This window comes from Petaurus breviceps, unplaced genomic scaffold (genome assembly GCF_028583685.1).
Source record: "Petaurus breviceps papuanus isolate PSGF00001 unplaced genomic scaffold, PetGlider_PUasm1.0 118, whole genome shotgun sequence".
Classification (NCBI taxonomy): Eukaryota; Metazoa; Chordata; class Mammalia; order Diprotodontia; family Petauridae; genus Petaurus; species Petaurus breviceps.
In genome coordinates this window covers 19,360,726-19,386,468 of record NW_027185616.1, presented here as the reverse complement: position 1 = coordinate 19,386,468, position 25,743 = coordinate 19,360,726, and the positions used below count along the sequence as shown (strand labels likewise).

The 25,743-nt window shown below is 36.4% G+C and overlaps 1 protein-coding gene across 2 annotated transcripts in view; it reads left to right on the top strand.

Annotated features, from left to right (window-relative positions):
• The window catches only part of DOCK8 (dedicator of cytokinesis 8), a 329,548-nt gene that overhangs the window by 13,303 nt on the left and 290,502 nt on the right, over positions 1-25,743 (top strand). The gene's annotated exons all lie outside the window — the stretch shown is intronic.

The following is a 25,743-nucleotide window of genomic DNA, read 5'->3' as shown; positions in this document are numbered from 1 at the left end:
ACACAAAAGGATAATGCCTCTCACAAGAGTACATATTCCCAAGAGGTGAACCAACTAATTCATCTCAGGCACTGAGATTAAAATTTTCTCTACAAAGTGCCAGTGGGCATATATATACTCTCCAGAGAGAGAGATGCTTTGCAAGTCCTTAACAAAGTTTCCCCCATGTAAGATCATCAAATTGGTAAGGAAATTCCCTTGATAACTCCCTACACTGTAATCTATACAACATTTTAACCCACATACCAGAGCTCATACATCTAAATGAGTTTGTCGATTTAAATCAATTATTCCAGTTCTGTCTTCTTTGTTCAGAAACATTTCTGGCACTTGCTTTCAGAACTTACAGCACATCTTCATTAATACATTGTGGTTTGTTACAGATGGAGTTGATTTTGTGACTGTGAGGGTAAGAAACAGCTTTCTTGTTTAGACATTGTATATGTGTATACATGTTTTAGGTCATGGAAATGTAATTCAAAACCAAGTTAAGTGATGAAAGTGCATGACTGAGCAAGAGATGACTATAGAGTGATGGGACTCTTTCCTAGTCTCTTTTGTTGACTTCTAATTCTCCTCCCACCCTTTAAGCACAGATATCAGCAAAGACTCCTTTTTGGTTGTCTTCTCTTTTGATATTCCCTTATCTCCCTTGACTTCAAATTTCTCAGTGTCATGCAGATGACAACCTGATGCATATTTTTACCCTTATACTTCATCCCAGGCTTCTTTCTATATTTCTAGCTTCTGATAGGTTCATTTATGTTCCATTAATGCCTAAAACCCGATATGTCCAAAACTGAACTCATCTCCTTGCCTTTCCCAAAACTAACCCTATCTCTAACTTCTGTTGATAGTATAAGATATGGTAAGGAAATTTTTATGTATTATTACATAAAATTTTACATACACATAAACACATACACATATGTACCTATATATAAATATGTGTGTATATATATGTGTGTGTATGTGTATATATATATATATATATATATCTTTTTGGAGGGCAATTGGGGTTAAATGACTTGCCCAAGGTCACAAGGATAGTTTTGGGTTTTTTGGGTGTTAAGTGTCCAAGGCCGGATCCGATCCCAGGTCCTCCTGATTCCAGGGCTGGTGCTCTATTCACTGTGCCACCTAGCTGCCCCCTATATATATATATATATATTTTAATGTATTTAGTTTTTAAAATATTACCTTCATTTCCCTAATTATCTCTCCCCTTCCCCTTCTCATAGAGTCATCTCTTATAATGAAAAATAAAGAGAAAAAAGGGGAGAGGAACCCAGTTCATCATAAAACCCTTTGTCAGAATCTTACCCTATATTAACCATAGATACTTGTCACTTTGCCTGAATTTGAGTGGCCACTGAGGTCATCCTCTGTGTGTAAGTTTTCAGGTTTGGTCAAAGAGAGTTCTAGGAGATACATACTTGGAGGAGGAGGAGAAGCAGAAGGAGAAAGCCATTCCACTATGAGAGTATGTCCTCCCTCTTAAGAACATATGGGTAGATGCTTGCACATACATTTGTTCCCTCATAGCTTTTTCCTTCAGAGAGATAATAGCAACTAGGGTGGTGTGGCTGGTGCCAATGATGAGGGTGACAAAGTGCTGTAGTTTTAAACAGCTCTGGTTTTGTAAAACTACCTCCTTAGAGATATTTTCCATGACCTTGAAATCCAATGTCAAAGTGACTATTAATTGTACACCAAACACACATGTACACACACACATGGCATCACCACCATCATCATCACCACTAGTGTCTAAACAGGAAAGTTGTTGCGGTCATAAGTTTATGCCTGGCTGCAATATTTCTAATGGACTATGCTGGCCAAAATTCCCTACTCTCCTTCTCCATGTGCTTTTTATCTGTCCCTTCTTTGATTTTGGATATTCTCTTCTAGATAAAAGAATTCCGCATACTTACCCTTTTGGACTGATTAAAGTGGGAAGAAAAGGAATCTAGAACCAAAGCAGAAGATGTACGTAGTTCCCTTTCCTCCAGTGGAAAGTGTGGGAATGTTAGGCTCTCTCCGGGAAATTTTGGACCTGGAGAGCTGACTGCCAGTGGTTTCTAAGCCAGCCTGGCACGACAATCAAGAGAAATAAATAACAAAGCAAAAATGACCTAAAAAGAAAATCTTTATTCTCTAAATAGCATAAATTTAAGCAAGTACAAAAACCAAGGATTAAAGGGGGATAAAGTAGAGGGAATGCACTAGAGTAGTCTCTCTGGGTATTTCAACCACGAGCATATTAAAAGGGAGCTATATGATTGTTGTCTCTCTGTAATACCAACTTGTCTAAGGGTCAATGAGTAAGCAAAGAAAGAAAAACCTTGGTTTATATGATCAAAAAGAAATGTCCTAAAGAAAAAGAAAGTAGGATCCTATTATTCTAAGCAAAACACATTTTGGATACCAAGTCCTTGATATCTTTTCTCCTTCCATTCCTTCTTTCCTTCCTTGTTACTTTTCTTTAAAATAGAATGGGGGAGGGGGAGACTTCACATTTTTAACCCTGAATGATAATGGTATGAACTTACCCATAAAACAGAAGAAGAAGGCAGAATGCATCAGAACTCAAACAGTATTAGCATATGTGTGCACAAATAGACACACACACATTTAAAATCAAGGATTCAAATATTGTTAAAATGATGGGTGAGGTGGAATTTATTGTTCTTTAGCTGAATTCTAAAATATAGAAGTAATAGTCATGATCTAATACAAGGTAACAATAAAAATAGATACTTTTATGAAAGATCTGTAGGGAAACTATGTTATTTTGAAAGCCAATAAAAATGATGAAATATTATTAATATTAAACATATATGCACTGAATAGCATAGTATCTAAGTTATTAATGGGAAAGCTAATTGAATTGCAAAAAGACCAAGCTAATAAGGCAATAATTGTCTAATAATTTAATATATAAAATATATATTAAAAATTTAATGTTCCTCTCTCAAAACCTCTAAGAATTTAATTAGAATGACCATTGAAAAGATCAAGCTTTTTTAAAAAGATAAAGCTTCTTTAAAATGGGGGTTTTACAAGTCACAGATATAAACAGCTTCAAGGAGGGTTTGCATTGACAATGGTAGAAGCTTAAAATTCATACTAGCACTGAGGTAGGGGCTAAAGAGGAAGGGGGTCATCATCTTACCATCTTCTCTATGTCTATGCATAGAATTTAGCACCATACAAGTGAAGGAGGATACAAAAGGAGTATGCAATGAAGTTGCCACCTCCAAAAAGTTGACTTTCCTGTTAGGGAGACTAAATAAAAAAAAACTAGAAACACAAAAAAATACTAATGTTACATATAGAAGGACTATGAAGACTCAGGAGAGGTATGATCATTAAACTTCTAGAAGGTGAAATGAGCTGGGTCTTGAAGGATGGGTTACTTCTTGAATCGAAGATGTATGGGGAGAAGCATGAGCAGCAACATGAAGAAATTCGTGAGTGTGGGATTTAGCCGAGTTAAAGCAGAGGTTTCATACCGGGTAGTAGTGAAAGGTTGAGATAAAAAGAGAGATGGAGGGGAGATTACAGAGAAATTGAACACTGAGTTGAGGAGACTAGACTTTGTTTTATATGAAAATTTCTTAATAGACTAGCAAATATAATTGATAAACAATAATGGAGGCATTAAAAAAAAGGGATTGGATTAGGGTGATGAATGTAGGCATAGAAAGTCAGAAATGGATATTAGAGACAATTTTATATGTCTCTTGGTGATTAATTTGTCATAGATCATAGATCTAGAGGTGAGAGACAGTTTACTGTTACCTAGTCCAACTTTCTCATTTTATAGATGAAGAAATTAAGACTCAGCATAGATATTTTTAAAAAGTAAAAGATTATCATGGATTTTCAATTCAGGAGTAAACTGGAAGAATGATCATGCCCCAGACACAAATAGTAAAATTAATTTTGGGGGAAAATGATGAGCTTGGTTCTAGGCATGTTGAGTCTGAAGATGTCCAAATGAAAATATCTGGGATTTGGAGGCATGTACATAGAATTATACTGAAAGGTAAAGACTATACTAAAGGTAAAGATATAAATACTAAAGAACTATACTAAAGGTAAAGATATAAATTATGGAATTATCTACAGGTGATAACTGAAGTTATTAAATGCATGACTTTTTTTAAACAGAAGAAAATGTGGAAATAAGAACAGAGGAATAAGTCATGGGGAATGCCTGGAGTTAGGTAGTGAAAGGAGAAGAAAACACCAAAGGAAATAGAAAAAGATGATGTAGAGAGATAAAGGAAGAGTGAGGGTCACATAAATATCAGAAGCAAAGGGAAGATGTATTTTCAAGGACAGGTATCAAAGAGAATAACACTGGAGAAAAAAAAGGCCAGCAGATTTGGTAAGGACATCCTTAGTAGCCTTTGAGAGACCAAGTTCAGTAGAGTGGGGGGGAGTGAAGAAGGAAGTTAGATTGCTGTGAATTATGAGGAAAGTGCACTCTTTGGAAAAAAGTTTGGCAATGAAGGGCAAAGAGACAAACAGTAGGACTATCAGGAAGGAAATAAAATTCCTGCTGTTTTTACACAGACACAGTACTTGGTACAAAGAATGATATGACACCAGCAAGAAAGACCTTGGGGCATCCATGCCATCAGCAAATACAAGAGCTCAAGCATATCTTGATAAAGGTAGCCAGGTTTAGGTAACAAAAGTACAAACTCTCAGGCACTTTGATTTAAAGTTTTCAATTTTTTTTCTTTGCATTATTCCCAGTAGTCATTTGAAAATTCCATTCATTTTATTCCCAAGAAATCTGCAATACATTGTCATCTCTGATTTATCTTTTAAAAGCTTATTAGTCTTTGTATGATAGTTCATCTAAGTCCACCTTCATTTTTCTGAAGCATATAATAAGTATGATGAAGAATATATGAGAAATGAAATATATTAATTTCATATTTCTGAATGTTTAAGTGAACATTCTCAGAAAGGCTTGTCATTTTTTGTGTTTTCATAGCACCTTCACAGTGCCTTTCTCAGAGTAGGAGCTCAATAAATATTTCTTGAATGAATGAATTAATGTGAATGGGAAGATTTAATATAATATGATAATTCCTAATAGCATAACATTGCATGCATACTATTCATAAGACTATTATCCTTCCATCATAAAAGTCCATACAAATAAAGTACTGTACCAAAACTCTTCCTAATCCTTCCTCTTCCAAATCAAGTTTGTTTTGGATCTTAGCATCATAAATTTAGTACCATAAGGGACCTTAGAAGCTTTTGACATCTTATTTTTACATTAACTACATTTCCCAATGTATTCCTCTCCCCTCTCTTCCCAGAGAGTTATTCTTTATAATAAGGAACAAAAAAGGGGGGGGGATTTAGCAAAACTAACCAATATGTCAAAAAAAGTTTGAAATGTGCAATATTCCATATCCATAGTCCCCTACCTTTTCAGAGAGAAGTCACAGCACACGGAATATGTCCTCTCATATCTCTTTTTTTTTTTTTTTGGTGTTATGCTTGGTCATTATAATTTCACAGTATTCAGTTTTAATCAATCTTTTCTTTTAGCTTTTTCTTCCCTCTATAATCACTGCTTGAAGCTGACCCTTTCATCTACTTATTTAGACTAGGTCTGTGATTTCACTGGGCAACTCTCAGTGTGGAAATTGCCTCCTATGGTGCAGATCAGTGGATAATTGATGAGGAACACTGAGAAATTAAGGGACTTGCTAGTCATACTAGTATGTGTCAAAATCAGGAATGGAACCAGGAGTCTTCAAGATACCAAGCTCTTTATTCACTATACCATTCTACCTCCTATGTGTTAGTAATTAAGAAAAAGATGTATATTAAAAGTTGTCTGGCACTCGACTTTGTCATGAATCTCTATTTTGCTTTTGAAACAGATTTATCATTGTGAAACCCATTTTACAGAAAAAAATGGAGGACAAATTTACTTATAGAAGTGAGTCATTACTAGCTATTTTTCACATTATGAAAGACGATAATTAGTTTGGAATGGTTATATACTATATTGCTTAATAGTGAAGGAATGTTCTTAACAACCATCATGGTGTAGATTGGCATGGTGTACTAGCAGAAGCAATGGGTCTGGAGTCAAAAGACCTCAGTTCAAATTCCAACTCTGGTACTCCCTACTTTTGTGACCTCAGACATGTCAACCTCTTTGGAACTCAGTTTCTTCATTTATAAAATGTAGGCATCATACTGGATGTTCTGCATGGTCCCAGTTTTAATTCCTGTGATGCTTTTATAACCCCATGTTTATATTTCTAGAGACAAGATGTCACTACAATACTCTCCACAGATGGAACTATTTTTTGAGAGGGTCAAAGAGAATGGCAGCTAAGTTCATTATTCAAAGGAGCAGGCTTGGGGTCCTGAAAAGAAAATCTCTTTATCTACAATCTCTTTATCATGGATTGCCATCATATGGGCTTAGACATACTCAAGGCTTCCCCTGCCAAATCCAAGGTTTAGACATAAGAGGAGGGAAAAAAAGAGAAAAGAATGAATGAGTCTAAGAAAATGTCAATAAGAAAGAGAAAAAGAGAGAAACAAAGCAGGTGTATAAGGTGAGGAGGCTTCCATATAACAAAGAATTTTTTTTAAAGAAACAAAGGAAGAAGAAAAAAACCAGTCAACAAAACTGATCAGCATTGAAAAAAAATCTGAAAATCTAGGACTTGCCATTTCTGCAAAGGGTCTTCTTTGGGTCCCATGATTGTTATTTGTAATTTCACAATATTCATTTTTGGTTGTTTGGTGGTGATTTTTCTTTCCAATGACATTATTGTCGTCATTATGTATGTTTTTTTCTTGGCTCTGCTTACTAATCCCAGCCCTTTCTAAATTACTTCCTTGTGGCCTTAAGGAGGTCACTTAACCTCTTTAATTTCCTAGAATTTCTTCTTCTATAAAATGAGGGAGTTGAGCTAAATGACCTCTAGGTCCCTTCTGACTTTAAATTTGTGATCATATAAAAAGAGTTTAGACAAAATCAGCATCTAGGCCCGATGGTCTAGAAGAGTTCTATGATTACTGAGATCAGTGGCAGCCAAGCTATACCAGCAAGGCTTCAAAACAAATTCAGGGTCTTTGGAAACCAAGGGATCACCCAAAGAAAAGGAATCAGAGTTCTGGATCAAAAAGCAGGGTTTTCTGAGTATTGGTGGGCATTATTTTTCACTCAGATTAATGTGCTACTTTAGGAAATGCCACTAAAATCTAAAATATCTTTTATATTTGGTTGGTACCATATTTTTTTCCTGGGTAGTTGGGCGGTACAGTGGATAGAGCACCTGACCTGGAATCAGGAAGACTCACCTTCATGGGTTCAAATCTGGCCTCGGCTGACTTCCTAGCTATGTGACCCTGGGCAAATCACTTAACCCTGTTTACCTCAGTTTCCTCATCTATAAAATGAGCTGGAGAAGAAAATGGCAAACCACTCCAGTATCTTTGCCAAGAAAACCCCAAATGGAGTCACAAAGAGTCTGAAATGAATGACTTAAAGACAATAAAATATCTCTTTCCATGAGCCACAATGGTATTATACTAGCTCCCTCATGGAGAAGAAAGACTTAATTCCTTAAAGGGAGTTATTAGGAATGTAGTAGAGGAGAAACAAAGGACCTAATTAGTCACAAACTGTATGCTCAGGCTCTCCCTAATTGCAGATTGACTATATGCCTCACTTATTGGGATATCATTTATACATCAGTTTTAAGTACCCAGAGAACAAATAGAAAATCAGGAAAAGACCTCTAAGTGGACAAAATACATTTCACAGCAGTCATCTTCTAAAACTCATCTATTATCCTTATAAGAGAGTCTTAATCTCACCTGTTGACTGCTCTTATTTTATACACAGTTGTAATAAGCACAGCTATCTGGCTTCATAGTCCACAGTAGATTACACTAGCAAATTAGAGGTTCAATTCAGTTAAAAAAAAAAAAAAACAAGCATCTTCAAGGGCCTGGCACTGTGCCCAGAGGATATAAATAAGAAAAAGAAAGACCATCCCTGCCCTCAAGGAGCTCATAGTTTTATGAAGGAAGAAAATACTAGAAAGGAAGCTGAAAGGAGGGTGGAAAGCCTTCAGGGGTCACCTAAGGCATGATGTTTCATAGAGTCAAAATCAAGTAGAGATGCTGCTTGGAGAAAAATTCAGATCCCAGCCCTTTATAAAGGAAGAATTGGGGGGAGTTTAGCGTTCTGCCCTTCAGTCCTGCAGTCGGAGTTGAGTTCAGCATGGTAATGAGACTTTAGATGGTCAGTTCATCCTAGGTGAGGCATGATGTTCACTGCTCATGGAAAACAGGGAGTTTGGTGAAGAGGACCTGATAAAGGCAGGCAGCACATATCAAATCAACAAGAATATGTTGAGTGTTTATTATGCTAAACTCCGAGGACACGAAGAAAGGCAAATGACTGTTCTTATTTCCAAGGAGCTCGCAGTCTAATGGGAAGTCAACATGCAAAGGAAAGGCAAGATAAATGCGTTTAGACAGGACTATACACAAATAAGCAATGGACTGTATTAATTAGTAACGATCAAAAGATGGAAAACACTAGCATGAAGGGGGATCAGTAGAAAGAAATGACATTTGAAGATGGCTAATTCTCAACGACGAGTATTATTTATCATATAGGCTTTCTTGAAATGAAAATGTATTGTTACATATTTTGAATCCTCTCTTATGTTCTGCTATGCATATGACACGCTTTTATTTTTTCTAACTTTGTATTTAAGTTTATGATATGTTTTTGTTTCTTTTTTCTATTCTCTGTGTTCTGGCGTTTGAGTCTAAAATAAAATTTTGGGAAAAAATGACATTTGAAAACTGAATGAAGAAATTGAAAAAATAATTTACAAAGTAGATGCAAGAACTTTAAAAATATTGCCTTCTAGAACCACTTAGTGTAAGAATAAAATAGTTTCATAAATTTCAGTGCCCCTCAAGAACATACCGATATTTGTATTCATAGTAGAACAACAGTTGATGTTCATAATGATGAACCTGAGTCATCAAAAGAAGCTTAAGTTATGTTCATTGTGTGCTGTTTAAAAAGGCAGGGGGAGGAGATATTTCATTTTCAAAAGATTTCTCTTCCAAATCATTAAAATAAAAAATGATTTGCTGCTTCAAGGAATGTTTCAATTACCTGGAAAATTATACAGACTGTTTTATCCACAAGTGATGCTGGATAAATGAGGCATCACTATAGGCTTTTTAAAAAAATTGATGCAATAATAAAACTTTGCATTCTGTCATTCTGTAATTGAGATAGCATGACAGAGTGGCTAGAAAGCTAGCCTCAGGGTCAGAAAGTCCTGTGTTGAAGTCCTACCTCTGACAAATATGGGCTCTGTGACCATGCACAAATCACTTAATCTTTCAATGCTAGGCAATTCTTTGAGACTACAAAATTCATGATATTCATGATCTGTATTGGTATAATAGGGGGTTGCTTCAAGGGAGTGTTCCTTGTTGTTGTTATTTAGTCATTTCAATTGTGTCTGACTCTTTGTGACCCCATTTGAGGTTTTCTTGGCAAAGATACTAGAATGGTTTGCCATTTTCCTTCTCCAACTCATTTTACAGATGAGGAAACTGAGGCCAAGAGGGTTAAGTCACTTGCCCAAGGTCACACAGCTATTAAGTATCTGATGATAGATTTGAACTCAGGTCTTATTGATTCCAGACCTGGCACTCTATCTACTGTGATACTTAGCAGCCCAATGGAATCAAAGATACAGGGAAAAAATTATATAAGTAAGGCATGACTATAAATACAAGTAAATAATCCATGGCCCAGAACCTCATGTCTCAATTTGAATAGAATGGATTAAACCTTGGGAGTGTATCTCAAAAAATCTCTCTTTTTGGCTTATGTCCCTATTTTCCACAGGGAACCTCAAAATCTGGCTAGTGTCCAGGTCCCTACAAAAAAAGTATATGCCAAGTATATGACAGGTCTTCATCAGTCAAGAAATGCAACATATAAAAGACAAATCCAAGTCAAGTCAAAACAACTCTCCTCTCTAAAATGAGCCCAATCCTCCCCATCACTCAGGCTCACCACCTAGGTATCATCTTCCCCTCTCCTCTCTTTACCACCACTCTCCTATCCAGTCAGTTGCAAAGTCTTGTTTTTTCTGCCTTTGCAACATTTCTCTCCTTCCTCCTCTGACTCCGCCACCACCCAGGTGCAGGCCCTCTTTGCCTCACAGATGGATTACTGCAATAGTCTACAGACTCTGGTCTCCTTACCTCAGATTGCTTCCTATTCCAATCCATCATCCACTCAGCTATCAAATCCCTCACCTTAAAGCATAGGTCTAACCATATCATTCCTCCTCTCCCCCCGCCTCAGTAAACTTCACTGGCTCCCTATTGTCTCCAGCATCAAATATAGAATCATCTATTTGGCTTTTAAAGCTCTAAATGAGCCGCCCCCTCCTTACCTTTCCCGTTTTCTTCCATCTCACTCCCCTCTATGTATTCTATCACTCAGTGACACTACTCTTTGCTGTTCATCCCACATGACCCGCCATCTCCTACCAGCATTTTCTAATGGCTGTCCCCCAAGCCTAGAACTCTTGCCATCTGCATCTTTACCTCATTGGTTTCCTTCAAGTCTCAGCTAAAGTCTCACCTTCTATAAGAAGTCTTTCCCAGTCCTCCTTTAATCTTAGTGCCTTCCTTCTGAACTCACCCCCAATTCTCCTTTACGTATCTTGTTTCTACATAGAGTTTGTATTTTGTCTCCCTTGTCTGGTCTGACTTTGCCCCTGTGCATTATGTTTCTGTTCCTTGATCAATTAATAAACATTATTAAATGTTGCTATGCTAAGTGCTTAGAATTAAAAGAAAAAATTGAAAATAGCCTTCAAGGAACTCACATTCTGAATCTGGGGATGGAAGTAAGAGAAAAAAAGACAACGTGAATCAGCTAATGGTATGGTAGATAGAGAGCACTGGGTCTAGACTCAAGAAGACCTGAGTTCAAATCCATCCTAAGACCCTTATTAACTGTATGACCCTTAGCAAGTCATGTAACCTCTTTTTGTCTCAGTTTCCTCATCTATAAATTGAAGATAATTACAACACCTATCTCTCAGGGTTGCTGAAAGGATCCAATGAGGTATTTGTAAAAGTTTTAGAGCCTGGAGGATAGTAGGCACTGTATAATTACTTATTCCCTTTTTAGTTATGGTTTCTGCTCAATCTAGGGACTTGGTATTGTACAATGTCCAAAGTCTTTTTTATCAATTCCTACTCCTTTGTCCAGAAGGTTTGGTCCAGGAATTTTCCCTCTTCTATTGCTGTGTCCAGTTATTGCCATTTCTTCCTTCCAAAGATTCCCTGGGAAGAATTGTTTGGATATTCAGGCTTATCTCCACATCAGGGCCCCAAGTCTACATGTCTGTCCCTGAGCGCTGGTTTTTGTGTATCCTTCAAATCTATATCTGTTCCTTTTTTGTTTTTGTTTTTAAAGGGGGGAAGGCAAGGCAATTGTGGTTAAGTGACTTGCCCAAGGTCAAATAGTATGTCAAGTGTCTGAGGTCAGATTTGAACTCAGGTCCTGCTGACTCCAGGGCCAGTGCTCTATTCACTGTGCCACCTAGCTGCCCCTAATGTCTGCTCCTTTTAAAAGGTTCAGTCCAATGGTCTGGCTCAGAGGTACATCAGGCATGGTTCAATCATCCCAAATGGTATGACTCAATCAATTAGGTCCAAAATGCCTTGATCCTATCAATTATCCTCAGTGTAGTATCAGTGGGCCACCACACACTCAAGGCAAAAGTTCTCTTCAGGATGTAGTAAAAGTTCCAAATATGGTGTCAATAGCAACATTCAGACTTTGGATAGGTAGATATCTTCAAAGTCAGAACAAAAGCTTCATTCTTTCCTCTTGCTCAGTTGACTACCTCCTTATGGTCATACCCTCTATAAATAAATTTAGATGAAATGGAAAAGATCATAATTTTAGAAAAAGGTGATTTAATTTTTAAAATCTCTCCATTTTACACCTGAAGAAACTAAGGCAGAGAGAAGTTTAATCCTTGTCCAAGGTTACACAGGTAGTTAGTAAGTTGCTTTGCCAGGAATCAACCAAGGTCTGATTCCAAATCCAAATTCAAGTGTTTTTTTCTACCACTTTATGCCACCTCTTCTAGATATTAATAATAGCAACCAAAAATCAGTAAGCTGATTTCCACTTATTTAAAAATGCAAAGTGTAGCATCAAATAACAAATTTGAAAGGTAAACAATTTGAGGAAGAAAGAAGTAATGTTTTAGATTTTTCCTTTTGATTTTATATTTTTTTAATCTTGAAAAATAATCAAAATGGAGGATTGCCTACAAAAAGATGAAAGAATATAATTACAGTATCGTTGAAAATTTGCAGATTACCAGTGTGGTTTGCTTGGGAGAACTGTGAAATATTACAACTGTTGATGAGAGGAAATACATATTCTCATAAATAGTAACTGTTGTGATAGTTTAGGAGATTATCAAGTAGTGACTATCTTTAAAAAAGAAATCTAGAAGTATTCTGTGAATTACAAACCAAACCTCAGCTCTTTGGGGGGAAGTAACTGGAAATCTAATTAAAGAAAAACTGAAGCAATGGTCAAGTCAGGCGAAGCTGCTAGGTCAAGCTTTCATAGTTGTCTTAAAAGGAAAATGTGCCTCGGAAAATGTTCAGTGTTATAAAATTACAATAATAGTTCACCTTTACTTGGGAATTTAAGGCTCATAAGCACTTTGATCACAAGACCTTATATACAAATATACAAGTGGCTGTTTTCCCCATTTTGCAGATGAAAAAACTAAAGCTCAGAGGAATTTAGGGAACATCCCAGGGTCACACAAAGCTAGAAAATGTCAGAACCTGGATCTTATCCTACACATCATCTGACTTGAAGCCCACTACTTCTCTTACACAAAGACAAATTTAATGTGGAAAAATGCAATTTATCTGTTTCCTTTTGTACATCTAAGACAATTTTTTTAAATGAACCTGTATTTTAATACTGTATCCTATTTAGAATCTTCACTTATGGGTTAACAATAGCATTCTCACATAAGGCCAACTATCTGAATGCCCATAGTAATAGTATAATAAAAGTATATTTTAGTGAAAAAGTTTAAAATTGTGTCAGATCAAAAAGGAACAAACAGAGGCAGCTAGGTGGCACAGTCAATAGAGCACTGGCCCTGGAGCCAGGAGGATCTGAGTTCAAATCCAGCCTCAGACACAAACTAGCCTTGTGACCCTGGGCAAGTCACTTAACCCCAATTGCCCTGCTTCCCCCCTCCAAAAAGAAAAGAAAAGGAGAAACATTAATGTATTATCATGTGTAATTTCTTTGGGTACTTAAATCTAATATTTAATTCTCTCTGTTTTTCTCTGCTTGGAATTAATAACTGGTTATGAATCATGGAAGATAGGATTTTTTTCCAGTAAGAAGCCAGTCTTTAGAAATTGTAATGTTATGTTTCAATATATAAACCAGGAAAAGCAAATCTTCATTATGATAGTGTTTTATGGCTGAAAAATGACTCTGGGTTCACATCATTTTAAAAGTTACTTTAGCATACATCTATGAGAACTCAAAAGAACAAAATACTAATAAAAGTTTCAAAAAAAAAACAAAACAACGGCATTGTACCATATCAACCCTGACATCTAACACCCCATCTATCCTTTAGCTAAGATCATTGTTTAACTGCTAAAAGAATATCCTTATTCTTCTTTGAATTGTTTGTGTTTTATTTCATATACTGATCTATTTTACCAATTAGATTTCAGTTGCTTGATAGCAAAAAACTATCTTCAACTTCTTTCCTTCCCTCATGGTGCCTACCACATTTCAGGACATAAGGTAGAAGTTTACTAAAATCTTACTGAATGAACAAATGAAAGGGTAGATGTTAATTCTTTTTTTTTTTTTTTGCTTTTTGGAGGGGGGGGGGAGGTAGGACAATTGAGGTTAAGTGACTTGCCCAAGGTCACATGGCTAGTTTTTTATTAAGTGTCTGAGGCTGCATTTGAACTCAGGTCCTTCTGACTACAGGGCCAGTGCTCTATTCACTGTGCCACCTAGTTGCCCTGATGTTAATTCTTTAGGAGACATAATCACCAACGGGCAAAGACTGAACCTTCCTTTCAGTATCTTCATCTGTAAATTGAGAGGTTGGGTTATAAGGTCTTTAAAGTGCTTTCTACTGCTACCATTGTAGGACCTAAGGTATGCTTGGCATGGTGTAAGTAGATAAAGATATATATGTCTTAGACTTGGGCAAAAGTCTTAAGTCCCTCATTAACTCAGTAGATGACCTTGAACAAGTCACATGCCTTTCTTTCTTTTTTTAGGTTTATTATTTATTTATTTGTTTTCATTTTGAGTTCCAAACTGTGTCTCTCCCTCCCCCCCAACCCTGAATTACAGGCCAACATTTGGTATAGGTATATATGTGGGACCATATAATCCATACTTCCATACATCAGTTTTTTCTCTGGAGGTGGATAGCATTTTCCCTCATAAGTCCTTTGTAGTTGATAGGAATGATCACATTACACAGAATAGTTTAGTCATCCACTCTTTGAACAATATTTCTATTACTGTATAGAACGTTTTCTTGGTTCTGCTCATTTTGTTCTTCATTATTTCATGCAAGTCTTTCCATGTTTTTCTTACAGGATAGTAGTATTCCATCACAGTCATATACCACAACTTGTTTAACCATTCCGCAACTGATGGGCATCCCCTCAATTTCCAGTTCTTTGCCACCACAAAGAGAGCTGCTATAAATATTTTAGAACATATGGATTCTTTTCCTTTTTCCCTGATCACCTTAGGAAACAGAACTAATAAGTGGTATTGTTGGGTCAAAGGGAATATACAGTTTTATAACTCTTTGGGCATAATTCCAGATTATTCTCTACAATGGTTGTATCAGTTTACAATTCTACCAGCAGTTCCAATTTTTTCTACATCCCCTCCAGCATTTGTTATTTTCCCCTTCTATCATTTTAGCCAATCTGATTGGTATAAGGTAATAGCTTAGGGTTGTTTTAATCTCTATTTCTCTAAACAATTATGATTTAGAGCATTTTTATATGACTATATATAGGTTTGATTTCTTTCTCAAAAAACTGCCTGTTCATATCCTTTGACCATTTATCAGTTGTGGAATGACTTATATTCTTATAAGTTTGACTCAGTTATCTATATATTTGAGATATAAGACCTTTATCCAAGAAATTAGTTTTAAAATTCCCCCCACCTTTTTTTTTTTGCTTTCCTTCTAATCTTGGCTACATTGTTTTTATTTGTATAAAACCTTTTTAATTTAATGTAATCAAATTGTCCATTTTACATCCCACAATGCTATCTCTTGCTTATTCATAAATTCTTCTCTTTTTCATAAATCTGATGGGTCATATATTCCATGCTCCTCTGATTTACATATGATATTTCCCTTTATGTCTAAGTCATGCATCCATTTTGACCTTTTCTTAGTAAATGATGTAAGATATTGGTCTATACCTAGTTTTCCCAACTATTTTTTATGAAATAGTGAGTTCTTATCCCCAAAGTTTAGATCTTTGTGTTTATCAAACACAAGGTATTTACTACTGTGTATCATACATCTACTCTAGTCCACTGATCCACCATTCTGTTCCTTAGTCAGCACCAGATAGTTTTGTTAATAATTGCTTTGTAATACAATTTAAGATCTGAAATTGCTAGAATTTCTTCTACATTTTTATTAATTCTTTTGTATTCTTGAACTTTAGTTCTTACAAATGAATTCTCTTGATAAAATAACTTTTTGATAGTTTAATTGAGATGGCACTAAATATGTAAATCCATTCAGGAAGAATTGTCATTTTTATCATATTGGTTCAGCTCACCCATGAACAATGAATATTTCTCCAATTATTTACATCTGATTTTATTTGTATAAAAAGTGTTTTATAAGTATGTTCATATACTTCTTGGATTTGCCTTGGCAGGTATACTTTCAAGTATGTTTTATTGTCTATGGTTATTTTAAATGAAATATCTCTTGCTATGTCTTCTTGCAGGGTTTTGTTGGTAATATATAGAAATGCTGATGATTTATATGGTTTTATTTTATATCTTGCTGTTTTGCTAAAATTATTGTTTCAACTAAATTTTTATCTGACTTTTTTTTAGGATGTTCTGAGTATTTCATAATATAGTCTTCAAGAAGAGATAGTTTTATTCACTCATTACCTATTCTGAAGTTTTATTTACTCATTACCTATTCTGATTCCTTCCATTTTTTACTTCTCTTATTGCTATTGCTAAGATTTCTAGTATAATATTGAATAATAGTGGTGATAATGGGCATCCTTGCTTTACTCCTGATCTTTGAGAAAACTTCTATCTTATCCCCACTACTGATAATTCTTGCTGATGGTTTTAGGTAGCTGTTTCTTATCATTTTAAGGAAGAATTCACTCAAACCTATGCTTTTAAGTGCTTTTAATAGAAATGAGGGTTGTATTTTGTCAAAAGCTTTTTCTGCACTTTTGAATATAATAATGAGATTTTTGTTGATTTTATTATTAATACAATCATGTTGATAGTTTTCCTTATATTGAACCAGTCCTGAATTCCTGATACACACACACGTATGTATATGTATATATATGCATATACATATATTCCACTTGGTCACAATGTATAATTTTCATGATATATTACCGTAGTCTCCTAACTAGTATTTTATTTAGGATTTTTGCACCCATATTCATTAGTAATAATTTTCTTTCTCTGTTTTTGCTTTTCCTAGTTTAAGTATCAACACCATATTTTGTGTCACAAAAGGAGTTTGTTAGGACTCTTTCTTAGTCTATTATTCCAAATAATTTATTTAGTATTGGAAACTAGAAGTTGGAACTGAGACCCTGCTCCACTCCTAGGTTTGGGCAACACAATCACTGCTTGCATCTCAATTTGCTCCTCTAGGTAGGGAGCCCAGGGCCTGTGACCATACTTCATTCTGGAATGCAACCCCTAGGTTCCAGGACTGGAAACTGAGCAGCAGAGCTCAGTAGCATTTGTTCCTACCCCTACAAAAGTTCAGACTCCCTCTGGGCTGTAATCTGGCACCTCTTTTTGCTCTGGTGCAGAGATTTTCTGTGCTGGAATGCTCCTTTTGGCACACTCTTGTCTAAACCCATCTTAAGTGTCTATATACTTCTCTCCATAGATCTGGGATGGGAAAATGGCTTATTGTGATGGAGGGGGAATGCTTATTATACTTCCTGTTATTCACCCTTCTTTATTCCACCGCATGCTTTGTTTAGAGACCTCTATTTTGTGTCCTTCAAGAGAGAAGTTGTCATTTCCTATATGAACCCTAGGAAGTCTAATTGACATCTTGCGGCCATGGTGAGCACAGCCCATAGTATATTCATTTACCCATAGTTATTAGTACGGATTTATATAGGACAGTTAAGGATGAATATACATTTAATTGACTCATGGAACTTCAGTATCTGTTTACTTGAGGGATGGGATTTTTTCTAACTTTATCAAGGTCCCATGGTACATAAATGCCTTGGCTAAATAAATGCTTGTTGAATGATTGATTATCAAAAAAGCACATTGTGTCCTATGTCAACAGGCTCTTTAAAAGACTTTCCTTTCTAATGAACTCAAAATGTTAAAAAGAAATTTAAAACATTCTAAAGAACATCCTGGCATATTTATGGATCTATTATTTCATTAGTGTGGTTACTCCTTGAATTCCACCCGTTGTGAACTATTATGTGCAAAAATCTGACTATTCCTTTCTCACGTCAGTTGGTAGGTATTGATATTTTCATGACTGCCTTTTTCAATAATAATAAGGCCTTCTGACCCCTGCCCGCCACATTTTTGGTATTCTGTCCTCTTTCATCTATCTTGAGAATCAGTTCCTCAAAACCACACCATTTCCAGCACAGGTTTTCTGTGTGCATGCTTGGTCCAGACAAGCTATTCTGTGTTTTCATTCATGCCATTTTTACTTCTGCATGCAGCAATTATGGGACTATGTCCTAGATGTTAGATGGATCTAACAATGACATTAGATTGCAAATGCAGTAGCTCCACTCTTAGCAGTGCCATGAGCCAGGAAGGATGTCAATGGGTATGCCATCGTAGGAGTAGGAGTTGCCTTCACCATGCACTCCCTGAACATGTTTGTTCACTATAAAGATGCAACGTCACAATGCTCCCCTGCTGTATACGTTCCTAGAATGTGCTTCCTCTCCTGTTGTTAGTGGGTAAATTGCGGAATGTCATAGTCCTTTATGTGTATGGAAGGAATTTTCTGGCATATATTTTGCTGTGCTATTTTGTTAAATTGTTGTTTTTTAAGCAAAAACAAATATGTCCTTTGGTTGGCTGGTATGAGAAATTCCTCACCTGGGGGCTCATGAGCTGTGATTTTGAGTAGATGTTTGCAAGCACCATCGCTCAAACCTGCAGGAACTTTCTAGGGACCTACCTATGGGGGAGGGAAGACTCAATAGTCACATGATAGCAGTTTTTCTTGCTACATCCAGCACTTTCTATCTTCTCAAAGTAAGTGTTGGTGAAAGATTGGCAGATAGGTGCTGGGCTGGAAGTCAAGAAGACTCGAGATCAAATCTAGTCTCAGATACTTAGCAGCTGTGTTACTTTGGGAAAGTCATTTATCTTCTGTTTGACTCCGTTTTCTCATCTGTAAAGTGGGGATAATAATAACAACCCACCTTTCAGGGTTAGCACAGTGCCAGGCACAGAGTAAGTGTTATATAAATATTAGCTATAATATTTATTATGAGACTTCTGAATAGTCTACACTTTTTTATTTCTTTTGTTTCCTGTTCCTGAAGAATGTTTACCATTAATTTTTTTTGCTTCATTTTCATCAAAGTCACTAAGCATATGTTGATTTTATTGGGGGAGGGAGAGGTGTTATCAAGTTTTCATAGAATTTTCCTACCTCATCAGCAGCAGCAGATGTTGGCAACTCACTGGCAAGTATTTTCATAGTGGGCTTTTTGCAAATGGCTATCAAGACCACTGCAATATAGGCTGATCAGCTATCGGGTGAAGGAGAATTTCTCGTTGCATTTGGATGCATGATAAAACCAAGATTTACAACCTTTTCAAGGATAACTCAAGTCAGAGAAGAGAGTTCTTTTGGAGCACCAAGTGTTCAAATTCTCTTAAAAGAATGTCTTCTCTGACTAGAATTGTCCTGGCAAAAATCCTTACACCTGTGGTCAAGATTTACTGGAGATAACATTGTTTGCTTGTGTTTTATTTCTCACTTTGAGTACTCTTAACTAGAGATTTGGGAGCCCTCCATATAATAAAGCCTGAAATATCTTCCCTGTTCTTTTATGAGAGCACTGTTAAAAGGAAAATGAGGAAAAGCATTCATATTGACACTCTTTATGTTTACTACTAGGAGAGGTCTACGAAACATTTAGAAATGTGGGCTAAGGTTTTTAGGTATCTGCTTCATTCTAGAAAGAAATGAAGAGTGGGGCCGTTGACCCCAAAAGGACTTTCATGCTTAAAGCAATTTTCATCATGGTCTCATCATAGAATCTGCTGAGATGGTTTTTCCATATTCTGTATTCCGTTTAGATTTGCCACAGACAGGGTCAGCAAAATTAACTTCCAAGTGAGAGATGGACCATATCCACTGTAAATATAGCTAGAGGAAGCCATACCAGGCATCTGAAAATCTCACTGTCGGTATCTTTTCATCAGGGCCTATAATATGAAGGTTTTTAAATATCTTTCCATCGAGTAGGCCAAAGCTGACTATATTTCCATGGTGTTAGCTGTTAGATAGAAAATATATTTCCAAACTAGTGCTTTTAGTCTGATTTCACCATGGTATCAAAACTAAGCATCACTTTACATCACAGAATAAGAGAACTGGAACAAGATATTCACCTATACCCTCTCATTAATGCCTGGCTTACAGTCTATCAAAGAGAATTCTTTCCAGACATATAAAATTATTTTCAATGGAAAACAATTGTGTTTAAGAGAGCAGATGGGTGAAGTTTCATTTTAAAAATTTCACTTTCATTTGATTCAGTCTAATCAAGTGGAAAGAACTCTGAATTTTGAACTGGAAGGTCTAGGCTCACTGTCTATATCACCTCCATCACTGTGGAGAAAGGGCTTAATTTTAAAGCATTTGCTACAAAACATTTACCTCACTCCACTTCTGAATCTGACATGAGAAATGGATGGAATCACACGCTTGTCATTAGGACCTGACATCTTGGCTGCCGGGTCAGTCTACTGCTGGGCTGGGTGGGTTGTTCCTTGGAACTGTGCTTGAAGACCAGCCTTGTCTGTCTGTAAATTTTGGCATGAACTCTCATCACTACACTTCTCCCTGAAATAACAGGGTCATGTGCTTATGCTTTTATATATCACTCTTTCCTTCTTATTTATTGACCCAAGTGAGGAGAGAAGGTCACTGCTACTACTTGCAGTAACAGTAGGGTCCTGGGCAGCCTCATTCTGGCTTCATGTGAGTGGACCTGAAGAGGCCCACACTTTGCTAGGGGCCAGGGAAGGAAAATGATGAGCTAAGTAGTCCCATTAGGAGTCTTATGAAGGTAATCACAGATCCCAAAGTATTGAAGTAAATATTCCTTCTAGTAAGCCCATCATCATTTATTATTTTGCATTGCTATAAATATGATTTTCTGTTCCCATGTTCCAGGGCCTTAGTGATGAACAAAATTTTAAGCATGTTGAAACAATTTTTTAAAAAAAGGAAAGGGGCAGCTAGGTGGCACAGTGAGTAGAGCACCAGCCCTGGAGTCAGGAGGACCTGAGTTCAAGTCTGGCCTCAACCCTTAACACAAAAACTAGCCGTGTGACCTTGGGCAGGTCACTTAATCCCAATTGCCCTCCAAAAATCAAAGAAAAAAATAAATAAGAAGGAAAGAGTGTTATATAAAAGGAAGCTCCAATAAACTATATACCTGAAGCAAAGTGCACTCTCCACCCCCACCCCCAATGAAAGTATTTTCTGATGGTTTGCATTGGAGAGTCAGTAAAAAGGCATGAGTTTCATTCTATCATAGCAATAGCTTAGGGCTAGTCACTTGTAAGTCAACTTCTTTTTGTCTTCTGGTAATTATGGGGTGATGCAGTGGGTAGAAAGCCAGGGCAACCTGGATTCAAGTCACCTCTGATACATGCTGGTTGTGTGACTGAATGAGTCACTTAATCTCTCAGCATCCCAGGCAATCCTCCATATTATTTAACAGAAATTATTAAATTAATTTCATATAATTTAAATGAACTCTCTGTAGTATTTAATATTATTTGATAATAGACACATTATTTATGTGTAATAGGACAATTGTATACCTGTATTAGTTGAGGGAGTTTCTGAGCTGAGAGTTTGTTATACCAGTGAAGTCACTAGTCTAGACCAAGGATGAAGCGTCTTATTTCAGTCTCTGCAAGCAATCTAAGAAATAAGTCTCAGCCTATACTACATTTTATCCTTCCTACACATCCTTTTCACACATCCAACAGATATTTATTTGTTCAACATCTGCAAAGGAGGACTGGACTATGCTATCTGCACTCCTGGGCTTAATGGCCTTCCCCTTTGTGCTGTCCCTCCCGGCTCTGATTCAGCCTTGGTCCTACTTACTCACAATGACAGGGATATCTCACTGTGATTTGGGCCATTAGACCGAGTGAGCTGACAGAGCCTCTAAAAGACAGAGGCAGAAGCCCCTGTCATTAAGGGAATGTGTCTGTCAAAAGCAGATGTTCTCCAAGCAAAAGAACAGATCCCCGAACCCCAAAGTCAGCTTGGTGCATAGCCCAGGTTGTCTTGTTCTAGTTCTGACTCTGGAACTTACACAAGTCACAATGGTTCTAGTGCTATGTCCTCATCCGTAAAAGTGAGTGACTTGAATAAAATGCATCCTAAGGTCCCTTCAGGATCTGACTCCTCTAACCCCTTTACACAAGATCCATCTTTGTCTCTGACCCCCTCCCCAATTCATGAATTCCAAGTTAGTCTCCAAATTTTCATAAATCTATTACATATCTACAACATGTTGCTAGGAATTTTTTTTCTTATTTACGAAATATACTAATTTTTAAAATTTCTTTGTCAAATTAAATTTGTTTTCCATTTATAGCAACATTTTATTGCATATATATTGATTTAAATATCAGAAAGTATATTTCTGTTTATTGATTTTTATGAATGTGAAATTGTAGTTTATTTTTCTAGATTATAGTCAACATAACCTTATTATTCAAATTTAATGTTTTTCTTGTAAAATTTTTTCCTTTTCTATTATGGACTTAATTAAAATAAACAAACATGAACATTTCAACCCACAAAGAAAAGCAAAGAAGGAATTCTATGTGGAACTATGAATTTCTGTCTTGCTCAGTTTCTTTTTCTACTAGTTTTTTTTTTACATAGTTCAAGTATAACTTGATAGTTTTAACACCTCACTGCTTACCTATATTCTTCTGAAATTTTTTCTTCTCTTTTCCATTTATTTCAAATGATTCAGTGATGCTTTTTTGCTTCCCCTACCTTTTTTTAATACCATTACCACAACCTCCTTATCCCCACTAACTCATCCCACCAAAAAAAAAAAAAGCTTTCTTTTATAACAAATATATTTATGCAAAACAAATCCCCACATTGACTGTGTCTGAAAATGTCTATCTCATTCTGTATCCTTGTTCATCTGACCTCTGGACTGAATATCTGTCATTGCATTTGTTCCAGGGTAAGTTGCCTTGCTGTTGGTTTTTCCTGGGTTAGACTAGAATCTAGGCTATAGATTATTTCTAAGGTTCATCTATTAACTTTAAAAACATACACCATCATTTACAAAACTGGACAGCCCTCATCTAGTAACCCACATATCATATATCTTTTCTTGGGCAGCTAAGTGGCACAGTGAATAGAGCACTGCCCCAGAGTCAGGAGGACCTGAGTTCAAATCCGGCCTCAGACACCTGACACACTAGCTGTGTGACCTCAGGCAAGTCACTTAACCCCAATTCCCTTGTCTTCCCCTCTCCAAAAAACAAAGAAAAAAAAAATATATATATATATATATCTTTTCTACCCATATGGTTCCATAGAACCACAAATGGGTTTTGGGCTCCAGCTTAGGGTATTACAAATTATTTTGATAATTTGTTGGGGTTTTTTTGTTTTGATAATTTATTGTTGATAATTTGTGCTGTTTTTCTTTACATTATTGTATTCATTGGTTGTCCTGTTTCTACTTCCTTTGCTCTGTAGCAATCCATGAGTACTTTGCTATTTCTCTGAACCTGCCCTTTCCACCACTTCTTAAGACACAAAAATATTCCATTACATTCGTTTTAACACAATTATTCAACCACTCCTCACTAGAGCACTCATTTTGTTTCCATCTTTTTGCTTCCATAAAAAATGCTGATGTTAATATGCTGGTATAAATTGAACTTTTCCTTTGGTATTTGATTTCCTTGGGGCCTTATACTCAGAATGACTTCTTTTTTTTTGGAGGGGGCAAGGCAAGGCAATTGGGGTTAAGTGACTTGCCTAAGGTCACAGAGCTAGTAAGTGTCTGAGGCCACATTTGAACTCAGGTACCCCTGACTCTAGGGCCAGTGCTCTATTCACTGTGCCATCTAGCTGCTCCAGAATGATTTTTTAATGATAGAATTTAGCATATCCTGACTGGTCCCTTAAAGAGATGTTTGTGCCAAGGGGAATTTCTTGGGAGTGTAGTTAAAACACACATCCAGAGGAAGTATCTTCCCCTACAACCATAAAGGAATCCAAGAGATTTTAAAATTCCAAGCTCTCTGAATATTTAGACCAAGTAAAGTAGAAAATTGAGATAATTACTCAAATATTCCAGGCAAACCAAAACCAAAGATGGGCATCATCAGTATTTTCAGTGCTGGTCACTCTGTGTCTGACAAAGGCCAGAAAACCTGAAAAGCCAGAAACACAGGAGTAGTAAAAGCATTGTTTGGACTCCTTTGTAAAGGGCAAGCCAAAAGAATATTAAAATGCTTGAAAGATACCCATAAATTTTTTTTCTAAGAGGCTGGATAAATGAATTTGTATGTTATGGGTATCTTGTTCACAGGCGTTTAGATGCACTCTTCCCTGGTTTCACAAATACTGGAATTTTTAAAAATTGAATTTTGAAAGATATAGGACAGGTTTTCCTCTTAAAGGCAAAGTGTTCAGAATTACCGAAATGACGCTCGAGATGTTATGACATACTGAATATTTAGAAGTATTAATGCCCCATGACTTTTCTTTCTGTAGTATGATGAAATATAGGAGTCATAATATTTATATTACCTACTTCACAGGATTATCTTGGGGATCAAATAAGGTAATAAACATAAATCATTTCATATAATAGTATGTAAATGTCAGAGGAGGACTCGAACCCAGGTTTCTAAGGCCTTGTGTTCACTGTTCTATTTTTACTATTACACAACCTGAAATGTATACAGCTTTTAAATGAATGATATTTTTAATGGATCAACAAAACTGTATTCATAAGTAATGTAGAAGAGAGAGGTATTTTCTTATTCTTCATATGTTTGTTTTCTTTAATCTCACTTTTATCCAGGTGGGTAAAACAGATTATAAGTGGTTTTTTTCACATCTTTGCACTGCTTTCACATTTCATGAATTAATCAAATATGACAAGTTAATTGAGCACTTAGAATTTACTAGGGCTCACCATTCTTTTAACCGGTAGGGGATTTTTGGCTAAGGAAAAAAAAAATTCCCTGCTGTCAAATTCATTTATCATTTAAAATCTATTCAAAACTAGATTTATGCCAGAGGGGTTTTGATTTTAAAAGTACTATGATTTCTAGAGAAACAAGAGTCTCCATTGTGTTTTGTTGTCAATATTGTAGTTGACAAATGAGGCTAAAATTTTCCCATTGCACTCTATTGTCTCAATGAGCGACATATTTAAAAAGAACTTTCTTGGTCATAGATCGCCCCTCTTTGTACTTTTGCTAAAACTAGGCCAAGCCTGTATCGCTATCCCCTTTCTCTCCCACCTCTTAGAATTCCTAACTCCTTTCAAGGATCAGCTGAAGCGTCACCTCCTACATGAGGTCTAGCCATATCCCCAGCTCCTCCCCAGTCCCAACTCTACCAACAATTATTTTATATTTACTGTGTATTAATTTACTTGTGTTTCTGTTCCTCCCACCTCCACCCCCATTCCCAATGGAAGGCAAGGTCTTTGAGGCCATGGATTGTTTGAGTTTTAGTCTTCATAATCTCCTGTGCCCATGTAGCACAATCCCTACCACAGAGTAGATGCTTAATAAATAAATGCTTATCAAATGAATAGATCTTAGACACAAAGGGATCTTGAGAAATTATTTGGTCCATTCCTCTCAGGCAGGCGAAGTTTTATACCCATTTTATAGATGGAGGAGCTGGAGCTGACACTTGCCCGGGTAAGAGTACTGAGGAAGGACTAGGATCCAGGTATCCCCTTTCCCAATGTGACTTCCTCCACTTTTCCGCCTATGCCAACTGCTACCTTGGTTAGGGTGCAAATGCCTCCTTAAAGCTATTACCTGTCTGGAACATTCTCCATCGTAGCCAT